This window comes from Brachyhypopomus gauderio, chromosome 13, assembly GCF_052324685.1.
Source record: "Brachyhypopomus gauderio isolate BG-103 chromosome 13, BGAUD_0.2, whole genome shotgun sequence".
Taxonomy (NCBI): Eukaryota; Metazoa; Chordata; class Actinopteri; order Gymnotiformes; family Hypopomidae; genus Brachyhypopomus; species Brachyhypopomus gauderio.
In genome coordinates, this window is record NC_135223.1 from 12,788,530 (window position 1) to 12,808,131 (window position 19,602).

Consider the following 19,602-nt stretch of genomic DNA (forward strand, 5'->3'; position numbering starts at 1 on the left):
GAGAGAGAGATCTAAATCAAATAGAAAAAAGGTGAGACAGGCAGCCGGGGTGAGTGAAGCCACCGTGAGGGTCAGGTAGGGGACAGTGCTGGAGGGGACAGTGCTGGAGGGGACAGTGCTGGAGGGGACAGTGCTGGAGGGGACAGTGTTGGAGGGGACAGTGCTGGAGGGGACAGTGCTGGAGGGGACAGTGTTGGAGGGGACAGTGCTGGAGGGGACAGTGTTGGAGGGGACAGTGTTGGAGGGTACAGTGCTGGAGGGGACAGTGTTGGAGGGGACAGTGCTGGAGGGGACAGTGCTGGAGGGGACAGTGCTGGAGGGGACAGTGTTGGAGGGGACAGTGCTGGAGGGGACAGTGCTGGAGGGGACAGTGTTGGAGGGGACAGTGCTGGAGGGGACAGTGTTGGAGGGGACAGTGCTGGAGGGGACAGTGCTGGAGGGGACAGTGTTGGAGGGTACAGTGCTGGAGGGGACAGTGCTGGAGGGGACAGTGTTGGAGGGGACAGTGAGTGGACAAAGAGGTCTGAGGTCTGCAAAACTGAAGAGTGTTAAACGGACTGGGTAATATGTCACTCTCTCCGTATCTGTATCTGGTAACGGCTCACAGTCACTTTCACTAATTTTCAGCTTTTCTGAAACATTTTATTGCTGTCACACAATCAAAGTATTATTAGTATATGTATATATTATAATGTTATATATTAATGGCTAGGTTGGTTCAATTACCTTTACAGAGTCACAGCCTCAGGGGGCTGGTGGGGTTACAGTAACATAGCAACAGTCTACTCCAAGTGCTCAAGTGCAGTAAACCACGACATGATTGTATACAGTGAGCACAGCAGTGCTATTGGCAGAAAAGACTAAAAGTTCCCGGATAACAAACTGTCTGGGTTATCTTATCTGACAACTGATTGCATCAGACTTAGCATATTAAAGATTTATCTCGAATATCTTTGCAAGTGTCATGCATGAGCTAACTGTACTGCATCACTATCATTTAATTATGAAAGCCAAAAGCCATTAAAGTCATTTGCATAAGATGGTTTCTTTCCAGTTCATCAGTTCAAACACTCTGTCTCTGTCATCTGCCCGATACATGAGCGCTGTGCTACCTCAGGAGGAAGCCGCAGGGTGTCTGAGGAAGAGGATGCACAAGCCCCCTTCATCCATCTGCTGAACCAAACACATGGCTCAGACAACATCATGAACCTGTGAATCGTAGACACACTCAATTTATGTCACATTTAGGAAAGTGTAAAAATTAGTAACATAGAACACCTTTCATTTATGTGCAGACATGGTACAAACACGCAAACATGCAATCATGCAGGCAGGTAAAGTTCTGGAAGGCCTTGAGACTTGCAGTCCTGGTTAAATCTTCAGTGTAGTATAACTGAGTCTTTCTGTGCCTCATGACTAAGGTCTCGGTGAGTGTGTTCTGGCGTCTTTGGGGAAAACCCGTGTTTTTTTCTCTTCTCCTCTACTCCACAAGCTCTGAACTGAAACATTATGCAGTCTTAGAACAAGAGAGAAAAATAAAGCTTTCATGCAAAGCATCTGCTTCCATACTAGTGTATTAGGAGGAAAAATGCTTTGTGTATGTGTGTGTGTTTGTATGTGTGTATATATATTGGTGTAGAAGTGTGTGTGTGTGTATATGTATGTATGTGTGAGTGCGTATGTGTATGTGTATGTGTATGTATATGATTGTGTATATGTGTGTGCATATATATGTGTGTGTATGCTTGTATGTGTGTGTCTCTTCCCCTCCTCTTTGATGCTGCTCCTCTTCTCACACCTGTTTATTTCATGAACCTGATATTTTATGCACATGAGACAAGCAAAATGCCAGTCAATTGTTTAGTAGATGCAACAGAGCCCAGTGGCACACACACACACACCTACACTCACACACACTCTCTCTCTCACACACACACACACACACACACACACACACACACACTCAAGAATAGAAAACAATACAAACATGGCTGCCTCCCCTGCCTTCACCACTCCAGTAACGAACATCCAACACAGGTTTTATTTCTTCCCTCCAGTGTCATAAAAAGTTCAGACTCAACTATACAACCGATATAACAAACGACCCATCATAAACTAGCTGAAAAGAAAACAAAAAATGTTACTACCAAACTAATGAAACAAAATGAACTAATGAAACAAATGTTATTACCCTCCTGCCAGACTACCAAAGTAACAGGAGAAGGTACCCTACAAACCTGCAGCTCCATCCTGCCTGCAGTCTGCCAGGCTGCTCGGGCTGCTGCACTTTTTACACAAGCACTGAGACGAGACTTCAGGCAAAGATCTAAGGAAAGCCTAAAACTTCTCCACCCGAACCCGTAATAGCACTGCATCTTGTGATCTGGCTACAAACCCAACATACAGCAGGATTAGCAATTCCCAGTGCGATGGGGATACAACTGCACATGTTAGATCTGCAGCTGTGTTAGATGTGGAAATGATCCATATAGATAAGAAAGACACCAACAAGGGAAGAACCAGTCAACAGGATCTCAGAATTTACAGCTGTCTGCATCAGAGCTCCACCAATCAGCAGTCAGTCAGGTAGACTCAGCCTCTTCTGTTTACCTAAATGTGAGAGAAAAAAAGGACACACACACACACACACACACACACACACACACACACACACACACACACACACACACACACACACAAGCAGAATTGGAAGGTAGAAACCCAGTCTTCATATGCATTTCACACAGCGTTGAATATGCTTCAGAGGTGACATAGATTTAATGCTACAGCAACTTTCAAATTTACCCACGACATTAAAGTTGGGACAGAGGCTGAGGAAATGTCTTCAGACTGGTGAATTTGAACACTGGAAACAATGTGGTTAATGTATTTATTTTAGTGCTGTCAATTCCAGGTGCCGCGATTAAAAGTCCTCACCAGGATTTTGCTCAAGCTTGCTAGATTTTCTAATTAGCAATCCAGGTAAAATTAGTGGAATCAACACAATCCAGGAAGCCTGAGCAAAATCCTGGTGAGGACTTTTAATCGTGGCACCTGGAATTGACAGCACTAATTTATTTAATCAGTGCTGTGAGTGCCAGATATGCCTTCCAAGGCTGGTGAGAGGTGAGTGTGTGTATGTTTGTGTGTGTGTGTGTGTGTGTGTGTGTGTATGTTTGTGTGTGTGTGTGTGGTGGGATGGAGGACTTTGGAGAACTTTAATCTGGAGTTTGGGCTGGGCTCTATAGTTAGGCCAGCATCATAACCCCTCCCCCAATTCGTGGAGAAAACATGGAAGTTCGGAAGTTTAAATATGGAGTAATGAAGCTTCAGACATGGTCTTTCTCCAAATGTCAATTATTCCATAACTCCATTTCTGCTGGAAAGTAGGTCAGATGTAAAATAGGAATGACACTGGGTCAGTGGTCCCAAAGAGCCTTGCACATTTCTTGCAAATATTCCCTGGGGGCACAACGTTCATTGTTTTATTGTTCAGTGTTTTTTTTTTTTTTTTTGCATATAAACTTGAAGGCATTTTGGTTCTGATGCATGTCTCAACACTCTGGAAGTGCTAGTAGCTCCATCTACCATTTTCTTTACCATGATACTAATATACAGACTCCATCTGTGCTCATATGAATGTTATTCTTCGTAGAATTTTTCTAAGCTGCATACGCGGGGTACCTATAACGTGGTGAGGCGCAACCAGGATGCAGAGACAAAAGCATTTTTAAAGTAGACATTTAATTTAGACAAAATAACAATAGCACTTATTGCTAGCAGACACACAGGACTCGACAGGAACAAAGACAAGTAATAAACGTGACACAGACACACACTTAAATACACAAATGCTAACAAGACACAAGTGCAACACATGACTGCTGTGCAGGAGTTTACCCCATGCCACACAGTGGATCAGGCAGGTGTTTGGTCCACCCTGTGTGGGTCTTCTGAGTGGCTCAGGCAAGACCAGCTTTTGAGGAGCTTGGCTTCCCATACACCACTACGTATGGTGTGGCTGACTATGATGCAGTGGATGCCTTCCATAGTAAATAAATAGGAGATTTTGGAAGGTGTAGCTGTCATATTATAGGGGATGGGAACCAAATAAAATGCTATGATGGATGGAATGTCTATTTACATGTATTATACACCTCAAACCAAATTCCAATTGTTTTTATGTATAGGAGTATGTGAATTATTATTATTATTATTTTTTTTGAATTTGTGAATGTTCAAATGCACAGGATATGTTATAATTGAGATATTACATATTAGGTAGGCTTTACAAATGTAATTAAGATTTATACTTATATTATCTAAAAAGCCTGCATCTAAAAAAACTAAAAGAAACACTAGATACTAGATGCAATGTTAATGTGCCCATGTACATTAACCCTTGGTAGGTTCAGTAGATCAGTAGGATCAACTAGCTGAAAGTGGCATAGGTTGTGACAGCTTCATGTCTTCACAATGAAATGAATGCCAGTACAGAGATGCCACTGGAACACCTTCAGTTGGCAGTGTAAAGACAGCTATGGTCCTACTTATAATCTAACAATAGCATCTAGAAAATTCAACATAATGAAGGTGCAATACATTCTAGAACCACTGTTCTCTAATAAAGAACTTTTATTAGTTCTCTGGAAATTCCAAAAGACCATAAAACCCCCAACCCAAATCTCCTGCAAGCTTGTGTGCATGCCTGAAAAGGGTGAGAATAGCCCCCAGCAAAGACACGCTGGCTATTACTAGAGCTGTGTTAACGATGATAGCAACACGGGCCCTGTTGGGCCAGCACACTCTATTTACTATGCATGTCAGAAATAGGTCTGGGGGTTTGATGAGCTGGCCCAGATCTGCTTGTGTGGCTCTCCGCTGTGAGGAGAGAGAGGATGCTAAAGATAGAGCCCCACTGACATCATTCATCAGGGTGTGGGCCTGCAGGCCACAGCACTGCACCGTTTATTGATGCCTCCTGCTTCAGCACAGCTCGCCCAAGACCAATTATCGGATGCCTCGTCAGGTGCACCAGGTGTGTCTGATAACCCTGGACGGCGCAATGCTCTGGACAGCCAGGTCTGGAGATGGGACATCGGGCTCCGAATGGAAGCATGGCTTCTGGGACTGTGTGTGGCTTGGGTCTGCCTTTAGAGGAATTCACTGCTCTCACCAGCAGGACGCAGGAATGCAGTACTGCCTCAGACCATCAAAGGATAGACGTCTTCCTGTGTGATGGAGGGGAGGAGAAAGATGGATGAATATACTATATATATATGAATGAGGGCTTTTGCCTCTCCTCTGTCGACTGTGGTCTGACTAAGCGGATGCTTCCTTTCTTGCCTTCTTTCTCTTCTTCTTCTTCTCTCTCTCTATGGCTCACACATGCTCCCTTAGATGTATATTTCATGCACCCAACCACCCTTGACGATTGCCTTCTCAGGCAAAAATGAATAAAGTTTGAGGAATGTGTATTAGAAAAGCAATTTACACCGGGGCTGCCTTTGAACTGCAGTGAGGCTGCATGAGAGTTCACAGGCCCGGCCATGATATGAAATTCCTCTTAATGAGATTTCCAGGCCCATTTTGTTCAACAGTATCTCATAACGGCCCTGATTATAATACTTCTGAAATGAACCGTCCCTTGTATTTATATCTACCAGAGAGAAAAGCCTTGACAAAAAAAGCTCTTATCTGTGGAAACAGATTTGGTCCGGTGAGGTATATCAAACAGATTCAACACGGCTCTGTGGGGACAGAGAGGAAGAGAGAGAGCCTCTCACTGATCTCATTTAATGGTCCAGAGGTGCGCTGTTGTTGTAATTTCTATTCTTTAACCTTCTTCTCTCTCTCTTTCTCTCTGTCTCTCTTCTGCAGTAGTCTACTGCAGCACTGCCGCGTGTATGTGTGATAGGAAGGTTTGGCAGGGTCCTGGTAGTGAATGAAGACGGTGCTGTCATGTCTCCATGTCCCTCCCCTCCGCCAGGGTTGCTGATACAATGCTGCTGCTGACCGGTTTCTCTCAGCCTCGCCCTGACTTGCATTGTCTCATCCCGTCTTGCTACGTCTCCCCTTGTCTCAGCCTGCCCTGTTCCTATCTTTAGGTTCAGAGTGCTCAGCAGAGTAAGCAGAATTCCTTGTCACCCTCTTGAGATCCAGAGAGTTCAGAGATGACACACAACATTAGGTTCGGCACACCAGTGCCTTGACTGTGTACTCTACACACACACACACACACACACACACACACACACACACACACACACACACACACACACATGCACACACAGATGCGCGCACACAGGTAAAGCTAAAATTATGGTTTCCATGGTTCTTGTGGTGCCCGTGGGTGAGCTGGAGATTCACACTAGCAAGCTGTGTTTGGCAGCTGTAGCTTCAGGTTAGAGTGCTAATCACACAGGGTTTCAAGGGATTGGTAAGGAGTAAGAAATGTGAGGAGGTACTGCGTTACTGCAAATACACACACACGCGCACGCACACACACACATTTAATTATTTTCTCTTCTCTATATAACTCTCTCCATTCCTGCCACCCATTCTCTTTTCTCTCCATCTTCACTATCCAGTCTGACTCTTAGACTCATTCTGTCACACATGTACACAACTTCTCTCTCTCTCTCTCTTTCTACGTCCTCCCCCTTCCTCTTCATACTTCCCTCCCTCTCTCCCACTCTCCCCCACTCTAACTCACTCTCTCCCTTTTCCTCTTCCTTTCTCTCTCTCCCTCTCTTTCTCTCTCTCTCCCTCTCTCTCTCGTTTTAGTAGCCTCTAGGGTCCCACTGCCCTCCCAGCAGGCTTTTCTCTGTGATGGCCGGTGGCCTCAGAGCTGTGCTTTAAAGCGTGTATAAATGGCAGACTTTAGCACTCATCATCGACTAATGAGCTGGTGAGACTCGCGCCGTTTCTCACACCTGAAATACCACCCCGGGCAAACACACATAACAAATGCGAAGGCAATGCAGAGAGAGAAGGAGAGAGAGGTGGAGGGACAGAGAGAGAGGGAGAGAGGGAAAGAGAGAGAGAGAGGGAGAGAGAGAAAGAGAATTACCACAGCTTTATTAAGCAATTACAGTTTACAACAAGCAGAATGCATTTACTCAAGAGTCATGATATAATTAGAGGAAAAGGAAACCACACCCATACGCAGCCAACAACAAAAAACAAAATCAACCAATAAAAATGCGATGAGAGCAAAAAAAACCTCCTCGTTTTCCACAGAGCACACGACTTAGTCATAGTCTCAGAGGTTTTCAACCCTAACCAGGTCATTCATGGCAGAATGAAACTTAAAATCTAATATGTGACTCTTCACCAGTTTCAGAACACACGGTACTGCAATCGGTCTGGCCCTCAGTCAGACACTTCCTATTAATCTACTCTGACATCTGAGATTGTCCTAGAATTAAATTTAAGAGTTGACACTGCGTTTTCTTCTTCTGAGAGTTTCTGGGAAAACCACAAATAAAAGCTGACGTTTTTTTAAAACAGCAGCAAACTGATGGAAACTAGAAAGGACAAGATCAAAGAAAGACGTTAACCTAGAACATTCCATGAGACAGCGTGGACACTCAGGATTTACAGCTGGGTTTACAGCTGAAGCAGAGGGAATGACCACTACTGGGCCATTAAAACAGATCACTACAGGCCTCGTTAACGGTGGTGTAAAGAGTCCTCTCCAAAGAGAGTGAGAGAAAGAGATTCTCTTCATGTTTCTCTGTGTACATGAAGAGACATGTTTTGATTTGATTTATTGGTTTGATTAATGCTATGGTTACGAGCTATCTACCCAACCACAGCTGTGCCACCCTATGGGCAGAGATTCTGTGTGTGTAGAGGGAACCTATGGGGCATGGTTCTGTATGTCTAGAAGAAACCTAAGAGGCATGGTTCTGTAAGTGTAGAGGGAACATAAGGGGCATGGTTCTGTATGTCTAGAAGGAAGTTAATGGGCATGGTTCTGTATGTCTAGAAGGAACCTAATGGGCATGGTTCTATATGTGCAGAGGGAACCTAAGGGGTATGGTTCTGTATGTGCAGAGGGAACCTAATGAGCATGGTTCTGTATGTGCAGACGGAACCTAAGGGGCATGGTTCTGTATGTGCATGATGTGGTGTCTACAACTCACAGAAGTTGTGGCACATCAAAGCGAGCTGTGGCAAGAGAATTTGCCAGAGAACACCAAGATTGGCAGATTCGCCATTGGAGCCCTGTGCTCTTCATAGATGAGGGCAGGTTCACACTGATCACATGACAGAGTCTGGAGATGTGACAGAGTCTGGAGACGCCGTGGAGAAGGTTCTGCTGCCTGCAACATCCTCCAGCATGACCGGTTTGGCAGTGGGTCTGTAATCGTGTGGCAATGCATTTCTTTAGAGGGTTGCACAGACCTCCATGTGCTATCCAGAGGTACCCTGACTGCCTTTAGGTTCCGGGATGAGATCCTCAGACCCATTGTGAGACCATATGCTGGTGCAGTGGGCCCTGAGTTCCTCCTGATGCATGACAATGCTAGGGCTCATGGGGCTGAAGTGTGTCAGCAGTTCCTGCATGATGAAGACACTGATGCTATGGACTGGCCTGCCTGTTCCCCAGACCTGAATCCAATCGAGGACATCTGGGACATCATCCACCAACACCACGTTGCACCACAGACTGTCCAGGAGTTGATTGATGCTTTAATCCAGGTCTGGTAGGAGACTCCTCAGGAGAACAGCTGCTGCGCTACACACATTACTAAGCCTCATTTTAACTTGTCTTAAGGAATTTCCACTGAAGTTGAATCATTGAGTCATTTGATTTTCCAGTTTGATTTTGTGTATGATTCCAAATCCAGACCTCCATGGGATAATAATTGTCACAGTACAGCCCCTGACCCCTCCCCTTTGGGCGTGTGTTTATGTCGTCTACGTCTAGTCGTCTGTGGATCTTCCTGGGTGTGGTTGTGTCCGAGCGTGTTCATCAGTCTCACCTGTGGCTCATCTCATCATCACTCGGGGATTATGTGGTCTGTCTATTTAATGTGCGTTCGCGCAGTGTCCCGTGCTCGTCTTTGTTTGAGTCCGTTAACACTAAATGTGTGTTATATGTGTGCTGTCTGCGCTCATTTGTCTGTCAATAAAAGTGACGTTTGTGCCGAAGCTAGGACTCCGTTCCTCGTCCTTATCTCGCACCCCAGCGTCACAATAATATTGATTTACATTGATCATTTTATGATTTTTTGTTCTCAAAACACTCCACTATGCAATAAATAAAGATTTTCAGCTAGAATATTTAATTAATTGAGATATAGCATGTGTTATTTTAGTGTTCCCTTTACTTTTCTTGAGCAGTATATTAGAGCTAAGTGTAAGCATGTGAGAACATGTAAATGTGGGTAGTTGAGTATCTGTGTGTGTGTGTGTGTGTGTGTGTTTCACAGCATATAGAGGAGCCTGAAAGAGAAAAGTTAGTCAGTGCTGAGAGCAACTTCTGCACTAGTTGGATAGCTCATACATCAGCAGCAGGAGAGAGAGAGTGTGTGTGTCTGTGTGTGTGGTCCATGAGTGTGTGTGTGTGTGTGCGTGTGTGTGTGAATGCGTGCGTGCGTGTGCTTGCGTTTGTGTGCGTGCGTTTGTGTGTGTGTGTGCGTACCAATTAACTCAGGGTCTCAGAGTGATGGCCTGCTTATTGACTGAGTATGCATTCTGAAGCAGTGTGCACTGCGTTTTCTGTGCAACTGAGGTAAAAAAAAATTGAACTAAGGCCGTGTAGGGTGTGTGTGTGTGTGTGTGTGTGTGTGTGTACGTGGGTGGATGATGACTGAGCGATCCCCTCCCCCACTCTTTCTCTTCAACAACACCCTTTCTCATCTTCCAAACGCTCTTCAGTGTGCAAAACTATTTATAGCCGTATTTACAGTGATGCTATTCTTAGCTGCTGCTAATTCCTGCATTTCTGTTCCTGGATGTTAAAAGCAGACACATCCCAAGATTCACTTCTCCCAAATCTACTCCCTGCCCCATAGGACTGAGATATGATCCACACAGTAAATATCATTACAGTCACCCCCATTACAGCATTGAAACAATCATACACAACATTTATTTAGAAACATGATCAAAACCCCACAGCAAACTGTGCAGCTGAATAATCTGAGCAGGATTTGGATGTACAACTAAGAATATTCCATCAGCGGCTGTAGGCCTGCAGTGCTGCTCCATCTTTATGCTTTATCCCAGACCTGAGCTGCATTTCCCATTACAAAACATCCCCACTAATAGGTAGAATTTAGCAACCTATCAAATATTATATAAGAATACTAGGGGGATGGTAAATAGATACAAAACGAGACAAACAGAGAGTGAGAGAGAGCAGCTGTATAGCTACTTTTAACTCATGGTGCTTCTGTGGCTGTCTGAGGAGGTTCATATCTTGTTTAACAGGAAACACTCTGTTTACCACATATACTGTGTTACCCAAGGGAAAAGGAGACTGCGGAAAACCACCCCACTCGTGATGCACTACTAGATATAACAAAAAGGTTCTTCAACATAATGTAATGCAGTAAGCAACGGGATGATTAGAAGGAATCTCCACCTCATCCAAGGAAGAGATTGGCGGGAAACTTTACTTCACTTAGGGTCAAGATTAGCAGGAATGTCTACCTCAACCAGGGTCACACAAGTGTTATTACAAGTGTTGTTATTACTGAATATTTGGACGTTTTTGTCTAGAAAACTGTATGTTTTGTATTTTTGTATTTTTGGATGAGCTCTGCTGACACGTGTTAGCTAATGATGCTCATTTAACATTTGTCACTGATTTATTGCAGGCGTTATATGGAGCCAAACACCGAATGCCTGACATAAGAGGCGTTGGGCTGAACAGCGTGGAGTGTGCTGACGCATTTAAAGGCCACGAGCACCAGTGCTTGCACCAGTTCAAAGTCTGCACCCCCACAACACTGCTATTAGAAAGATGCCTGGGTCTCTTTCATCTACACTCCCTCAGATTGTATGCATTTCCCACTGTACAACGTCTCTGAATGCATCTGGAGTGGAATATGATCTGTGGTCCAGCTGGTGAGTTAGCATTAGTCCCAGTCGCTCACAGACTAGCCTTTTAATAAGAGCAGAATCTAATTACAATACTGGGCACTATGGTGCCTCCCTGACACAGACAAATTACAATTAGCCACTGCCCTGAAACTGCAGTGGCCAGGCCTCAGTGTGCCCTCTAATGAAAGGAATGTGTGGTTCACTCACAGCAGCCCAGGTGCCCAAAAAAATAGGGCCTTACCTGGGACCCGTTCCTTAGGGCAGGCCAGGAGGACAGCCTGGAGTAAACATCCCAAGAGAACAGCCTGGAGTAAACAGCCCAAGGGAACAGCCTGGAGTAAACAGCCGAACAGCCTGGAGTAAACAGCCCAAGAGAACAATGTGGAGAAACAGCCCAAGATAACAGCCTGGAGTAAACAGGCCAGGAGAACAGCCTGGAATAAACAGCCCAGGAGAACATCCTGGAGTAAACAGGCCAGGAGAGGGAGAGAGACCATTGAGAGAGAGAGACCCCTGAGAGTGCTCTAAAACAAAACAACATAATAAAACTGCTTGGAGGTACAGTCCAGAACTAGAAACTGGCCCAAGAGATCAGATATAAAATCTTTATATATAAAAGCCACACAGGTGTAGTGACCCAGGTCTGGACAGGGACTCGCCCCACATTCCAAAAGAGTGGATGTTAGGTTGATGGCCATGTGTAAGTTACCCCAGTGTGAATGTGTGTGTGTGTGTGTGTGTGTGTGTGTGCACTCTGTGATGGACTAATGTTGTGGGTTGGATCCCACTTTGTGCCATGTTTTGCTGAAATGGATTGCACTCCTGTGACTCTGAATTGGATTAAGCAATTCAGAAGATCAGTGTACACACACACACACACACACACACACACACACACACACACACACACACACAGGCCAAACATTGAAGAGAGAAGCCATGCTAGAGCGGAATGAAGACTTGAAGATCTGCTCCCGGTTTAAGAGCTGAGGCACACAACAAACGTTCTTAAGGCAGAGACTCCACCGCTGAGATGAGAAATTGAAGATGTGAACTGCTACTGTAGCCGGACAAACATTGCAGTGGGCAATGAATGTTATTATTATGATTAATGTTATTAGCATTGCCTTTCCTGACAATATTGCATGAAGGGCAATCAATAATTGTGGTGAAATAGAGGGTGACAGAGGGAGAGAGAGTGTGAGAAAGAGACAGAGAGAGAAAGCAAGAGGGTGAGAGAGACTTAGAGAAAGAGGGGTTTGTGAGTTAGTGTCTGAAGAGAGGAGAGGAGAAAAGAGCTGGGGGAGCATGGGTGTAAACAAGCAGCTGTGAGGCTGTGAGGGCAACACCACCTCTGTTAATGTTAGGAGAACCTTCTCCCTCCTCCACCTCTCCCATGGAGACTGCCCCATCCGGCTCTCTCTCCTACTGCGCTGTCGCCGATGAGTTTCTTCCTGTGTACTGCACCTCTGCATTCTGCTGCCATCATGCTGGAGATGACACAGTGTCATCACTACGCTGTTCAGGACTGCGCGAGCGACCAGGATCCAACACGCATGGGCTTGGAGGATCACTCACCTCACAGAGAGACTGTCTGACTGTCTGCTGCGGTTACCCACACCGGCTGAGTTTCAGAGGTGTGCTGATGGTTTTGGCTTTGTAGAGACTGAGAGAGAGAGAGAGAGAGAGAGGAGGTGTGGGAGGGAGAGAGAGAAAGGGAGAGTGAAAAAGAGAAAGAGAGAAGACCAAGAATGCTTAATACCAGTGTATGGCAGTTTCATAAACTGAATCAAAAAGCAACAAAAGCGTTGAACAGAAGGTGGAGAAAATGCTTCAAGGTCACTGACCCAGGGCAGCATAAGGTAGAACAATGTCAGTGTATCTGGTGATGTGCATCTGCATACAGAAGAGTTATGGCCTGCATTCCAATGACATGAAGGCTACTGAGATTCAAACAGCGAGTGAAGGTCCTTGACCAGCGTTCTTCGGTGTTGCTTTGAAGTTGCTGTTTTTGGAAGTCCACAGGTGGCCTGCGAAAGATCTCCCGCTGCGGTATGACAACTGCCGTTTGCGGGGAACAGTCAAAATCTGTCAAATGAGATCACTGTGAGCACAGGACGTCCTTGTGAGACGTTTCGGATGTATTGTGTTGGTCATCTCCTTTCTAATTCACTGTTGCTTCTGCAAAAAGAAGAATAACACCTCTAAGGATGTAAAGGATGGCATAGGGCCATGCTGATTATGAGAGTGGTCCATTTTCTGTTTTAAGCCACCACTTGAAGTAATGGGCAGCAGTTCCATTTAATTGAATGGTAATCATCGTCACAATGACAAAATATTGAGAGCAGGCACGCAGGAGCTGAGGGCAGCTGTAACAGAGGAAAAGAGAGCAGGGAAGAAGCTTCATCCCCTTTTGGGGGATTTTAGTCAAATTCATTAGAGCCTCGCGCTCTTGGGAGGCGTCCAAAACTCTTCCTGCTTTACAGCCATTAGCTGGAAGCCTCAGGAAAAACTTGTCATTAAGGACACAGGCGTGTGTAGTGGCTGAATGTGGCCATTTGGATGTGAGCATTCAGGCTAATCACCACCATTCTCTGCTGCACCTCAGAGAGGTCAGAGGCTGTCAGCTTCTATTACAGCACACCAACCATATAAAAAATAGAAGAAAATATATTCACAAAATGGGGGAAAAAGTGAAATGTACAGTAGAAAAATGCTGTAATTTTCCATGTTTTACTGCGGTATTCTGGGTGTTCTGGTAGACTCTTTGAATGGATTGTAAGTTTAATATTGCAATGATGCATTTCTTATTAAATTGTGTGATTTTTAACAAATTATTTATGCCAACCCACCACCTGGCGCTCATTACACCGTGGTGCCACACCTGGCCCTGCCCCCAGCTGTCAGTCATGTCACCATGGCATTACATCATGGTGCCACACCTGGCTCCGCCCTCAGCTGTCAGTCATGTCACCATGGCATTACATCATGGTGCCACACCTGGCTCCGCCCCCAGCTGTCAGTCATGTCACCATGGCATTACATCATGGTGCCACACCTGGCTCCGCCCCCAGCTGTCAGTCATGTCACCATGGCATTACACCATGGTGCCATGCCTGGCCCAGCCCCCAGCTGTCAGTCATGTCACCATGGCATTACACCATGGTGCCATGCCTGGCCCGGCCCCCAGCTGTGAGTCGTGTCTTTGTTTTCTTGTTCCAAGTGCTCAGTGCTGTTATTTCAGTTGTCACGCCAGTTAATTTGTAACTCCGCCCCTCGTTATCACCTGTGTCTGGTTTTGTTCCTTCATTATCTTGTGTATATATACCATGTAGTTTCAATTTGTCTTTGCTGATTATTGTCTATGTAGCCCTATATGTACATGTGTTTCTCAGTGTCTGTGTGATGTATTCCTAACCTGTTGTAAGTAGCCCTATGTTGTCTTTAGCCTTGTTTTCTTCATTAGGCTGTTCTAGTTGATAGATACATACCAGTTTAAGAATTTGAATTAATATATTAGCATAACTGCAAAATTGCAAAGTCCTGCATTGATTTCACTCATTAATTCTTCCTGCTGAATTGAATCAATTAGCAAGTCCAGAATATCTAGGAGACGTTTACTTTATGAAACCAAAGTGTCTTCTTCCATCATAAAGGACATTAGCACAGACTGGTGTAAATATTCCTTAAAGAATTTCTGAAGAATTGTATGAACACATCATAAATATAAAAGCATTACATGCACACCCTCTTAGCAACTTAGTGAAGTTATTCGATCTACTCAGTCCTTGAATCTCGTAATGTTGTGTATAACTGTTACTATGCTCACTCATATGCTGAGTCCTTGCTGAACAAACTCTTCCCAATGTAGACGGACAGACCAGCACCAGCGTCTCACTACTCTAGAAGCACAACATGTCTGGGGATTAGTAATTATCACGTCACTCCCTCACACCCATTTACACACAAAAATACATTTAAAGACTAATTATATTCAAAACCCACTTAAAAATAAGATACAAGGACCCATCTGAATGGGAATCTGACCTGCTGGTTTCTTTGCCTGGAGAAGATGGAGAATGACTAGACAAAGTACTGATATTTCTTCATAAAATCTCCCCAAACTAAATGAATGGCATTAACCAAAGTCGTTATGAAACGTTAAGTTTTTTGCTGCTGGGAGAGAACCATCAGCTCGTCAACTAATGGCACACTAATACCTCACAGACAGATAAGTGCCTGGAGCCTAAAACCACAGTGATTTAAGAATTAATGGCACCTTTGCATGGGGCTTTAGAGACTGTTGATCAAATGGATGTTTTGCAGTTTTTTTGTAAAAAAATTAAAAAAGACATAAAAGGCCATGATGGCGCTGTAGCTCGGAACAAACCTGCTCGGGCAAATCAGCCGTCTGCACAGCAGAACGGGAGCTCACGCCTGCATGAAAATGAAGTCAGCGGCTGTGGGTAACCTGCGCTGCCTGGAGAAACGTTTGCCTTGCTCCTGGCCTGTCAAAAAACATACCCCAAGCGTTTCATCAAAAACTCAGAAATTCACACCACACGCTTCCATCTTCCTCCTCCTTCCCCTCCTCTTCCTCCAGACCTCTTGAGGTAAAAGTGAAGAGCATGACTATAATAGCCAATACTGGCAGGCCATCTGGCTTTTGGTATCTAGAAGAAAGCCTTTTTGGCCGGGGGCCACATCTCTCAGAGCACGCTGGGACTTGCCCAGGATGTAACTGTGAAGTGCGAGGCAGCCCCTGCTCTCTGCTCCCCATTAGCCCCGCAGTCACGGCCTTTAGATGGTCAATAAGGGGCATAGTCAGCTGACCCATCTCCACAGTAACCGAGCACCTGATGATGAGGTGGAGTATAAGAATTTAGAGTTCACCTTCACTTTTACTCACGCATCATTCCACTCCCACAAACACACACCTCGCTCAAATCAGTGGAATGAAATGTTGTATGTCATGATTATAAAACCACACTGCGAGAGCTCTAATGGCTTCCCAGGGACTGAAGATGTACGTTAATGTGACTGAGAATCTGGACTCTCCCTACTGGAGGACCATGGTGTGGACTCATACGCAACAAGCTTTGAACACAAATTCACACGCCAGCCGCAGTCATCTCCAGATCCAAACCTCCCACGACTGAAGTTAAAAGATGTGTGAATGAATAGATGTGAAGCTTTCTGAGAAGTAAATAGAAAGAACAGAAGAGAGTGGTGGGTGGAAATGTTCACGTTTAAGAGACATTTCTTTCTTTTCTACTGAAGCAGGTGATGTTCAGGCAGGTCTAAACACGCCTCCTGCCTATGGAACGGTTGGAGACCAAATAAGGTCAGAGGAAAAGTTATTATTTAAAATTGGGACTCATGCATAAATGTTCTTAAAACTGTTCTTAAAACGTTGTTTGAGGGACATTTATGCATGAGGCTGAGATTGTTCTCAGAGTGCTGCATGTTAGGACAGCAGGACAGCACAACATGTGTGGTGCAAGCGTAACATTGTGTGGTGACCTAACATTTCATTCTGCAGACGCAGATGAGCTAAAATTTCATATTACAGATGGTAGGTGTCAAACTCATGATTTTGAGGCAAGCATTTTCATAATATGTAAATGATGATATATCTGGTAAAAAAAATCAGCAGATCTGATATTTCATTGATTATCTCTGTAACAGAAACAGTCAAATCAGTGCAAAATAGTTGCTTTGGATCAGTGGTGTAAACAGCATCTGATAGTCAGGATGGGATAACAGCTTCTGTCAGTCAAATGCTTCAATTCCTGAATTATTCAATTATCCACAACATTTTGTTTCAAGGTGATGTCAGTTAAGCATGGCAAAATAGGAAATAAACAGATGGACATAAAGGTACTGGTAAAAATGTTTGTTAAGTGTTCACTAAAAGCATGTTAAATGTGGTATGAGCCCAACTTTTAGAAGGACTCTCAACTTGTTAGCAATCACCCACACAAACACCTGCTTTTATCATATCCTTCCAAATGCACCGATGCACACAGGTTAAACACACACACACACACACACACACACACACACACACACACACACACACACACACACACACACACACACACACACACACACACATGCACTCACACACGCACACACATTCACTTATGTTCTCTTTCACTCTTTCTTTACTTTCCCTCTTAGCCAAGTGCAGCTGCTGTGTGTGTGCAGAGGCTCTGGTAAAGCAGTGTGTTTCCTCTGAACATATCCCCGGTGAGCACTGCCTTACACAGCACAAAGTAGAATTTGTATAATAACTAAACTCCACTGTTTATCTTTAATATGCAGCCTAATGAACTTACAAATTACAACAGCCTGAAACCATACCAGAAAATGTTTTACTGTATACAAAACAAGCTGTGGAAATATTGTTATTAAACTGCGCCCTCTTAACAGAAGAAAGGCTGTGTCCTCTTTCCTTTCAGGTCTTGTAGGTAGGTCAGCAGCACATCATAAGGTGGAGGCTGTGGGCCCCTCTGTCCTGAAGACAGGCCCAGAGAGAGGAGCCCTGGGTGAGGGGCCCAGAGAGAGGAGCCCTGGGTGAGAGGCCCAGAGAGAGGAGCTCTGGGTGAGGGGCCCAGAGAGAGGAGCGTTTGCCCTGGGTGAGGGGCCCAGAGAGAGGAGCGTTTGCCCTGGGTCAGGGGCTCAGAGAGAGGAGCATCTGCCCTGGGTCAGGGGCCCAGATAGAGGAGCCCTGGGTGAGGGGCCCCAGATAGAGGAGCCCTGGGTGAGGGGCCCAGAGAGAGGAGTGTTTGCCCTGGGTGAGGGGCCCAGAGAGAGGAGCCCTGGGTGAGGGGCGCAGACAGAGGAGCCCTGGGTGAGGGGCCCCAGATAGAGGAGCCCAGGGTGAGGGGCCCAGAGAGAGGAGTGTTTGCCCTGGGTGAGGGGCTCAGAGAGAGGAGCCTCTGTCCTGTGTGAGGGGCCAAGAGAGAGGAGCCCTGGGTGAGGGGCCCAGATAGAGGAGCCCTGGGTGAGGGGCCCAGAGAGAGGAGCGTTTGCCCTGGGTGAGGAGCTCAGAGAGAGAAGCATATGCCCTGGGTGAGGGGCCGAGAGAGAGGAACCCTGAGTGAGGGGCCCAGATAGAGGAGCCCTGGGTGAGGGGCCCAGAGATAGAAGCATTTGCCCTGGGTGAGTAAACCAGAGAGAGGAGCATCCACAATCTAGTTTTCTATAGAAAAAAGAATACAGGTATATACTGACATTCAACCCAAGAAAACAGCCCCGATAAAACACAGTCCAAGTAAACAAACCCCAGACATAGTCATATTTAGCATAGAAACAATTGGACAGTTTGACAAAAAACAACTAAGTAAACCACAAACAATTATTGCAGGACATCACAAGCAACAAACAAACACAAGACATTTTTATAGCCGTAGCCCATTATGGCCAGAGTGCTGAGATGAGACAGGCCTGCTGCGTCGCCACGGGAACCCTAACAACTCAGGTTGCACAAGATTTTTTCTTATAGCTTCTAAACCGTGTTCAGAAAAGATTAGTAATGTCAACTCTATAGGGGGTCTAAAAACCCAATTTAAAACATACATACTTACTAAGGCCCACTGGTACTCCGTCTATTGCATGTCAAATATTTCCTGCGTAAAGCACTTAGAGGTTTAGGAACTCTATGGAAAGTCTTGAAATGAATGCTGTCAGTGCAGTGTTTACGGGGAGACCGCAGCAGGTCCCCGCAGGAGCCCTGGTGTTGAGAACGAGGACAGCTACCGTCCGCCAGACAGACCAATGTCTGCAGGAAGGAGGGGAAGAGAGGAGGGGGGAGATGAAGGGGAGAGGAGGAGAGGGGGGAAGGAGGTGGGGAGGAGGGGACGTTTCTGCTCACCTTCACCAGGACAAGACCTTCCAGAATTAGGAGGTCAGGGCTTCCAACCATTAACGAGACGAACGAGGCAAGGAGACAGAGGGGTTGCTGAGCCAGTCACGCCACCCTTCTACAAGCACGGTGCTTTATACAGGCCATGGCGATAAAACCACCCTGTAGTCAAGAGCAGAAGAAGAGGCTGGCCGCTCAGATACATCATCCTGCCATCCCTGTCAGAGTTCGTATGACTCCAGCCAAGTGTTCCCAACTGGCTAAATTATCCCAATTAGCACAGTGGCGTGGCCCATTAGCAAAGCTCACAGTCTCTTACGCCGCCATGCCAACATTCCACACCCACACACAGCAAGGACGCTCTGATGTTCTGCAGACACGTTGCAGCTCAGTATGAGAAACAATAAATTATGCAGCTTTTATATAAAAGAAACTAAAACAAAATTGACTAATTTCAGTATCAAAATGTGTGTGTGTGAGTGTGGGGGGGGGGATTGGGGTGTAAGTAACAGAGAGCAAGAGAGAGAGAGAGAGAGAGAGAGGGGGAGACAGAGACAGAGAGAGAAAGAGTTGTAGGTCGAAAAAGATACTCTTGAATGAGCACCAGAACTGGGTGGTCTCTCAAGCACCCAGGCAAAGATCAGCGAACTCATCAAGATACTTTCTACTCT

General features: G+C 45.5%; 1 long non-coding RNA gene across 1 annotated transcript in view; it reads right to left on the reverse strand.

Moving 5' to 3' along the window:
• Positions 1-679: 679 nt before the first annotated feature.
• LOC143473861 (uncharacterized) overlaps positions 680-19,602 on the reverse strand; it is a 28,363-nt gene continuing 9,440 nt past the window's right edge. The window contains exons 3-9 of the long non-coding RNA XR_013120641.1: positions 15,452-15,569; positions 14,891-14,963; positions 12,909-13,149; positions 12,640-12,727; positions 12,414-12,551; positions 5,177-5,231; positions 680-2,610 (exon numbers count right to left, since the gene is read on the reverse strand). This is a non-coding gene — a long non-coding RNA (uncharacterized LOC143473861). The remainder of the gene's footprint in view (positions 2,611-5,176; positions 5,232-12,413; positions 12,552-12,639; positions 12,728-12,908; positions 13,150-14,890; positions 14,964-15,451; positions 15,570-19,602) is intronic.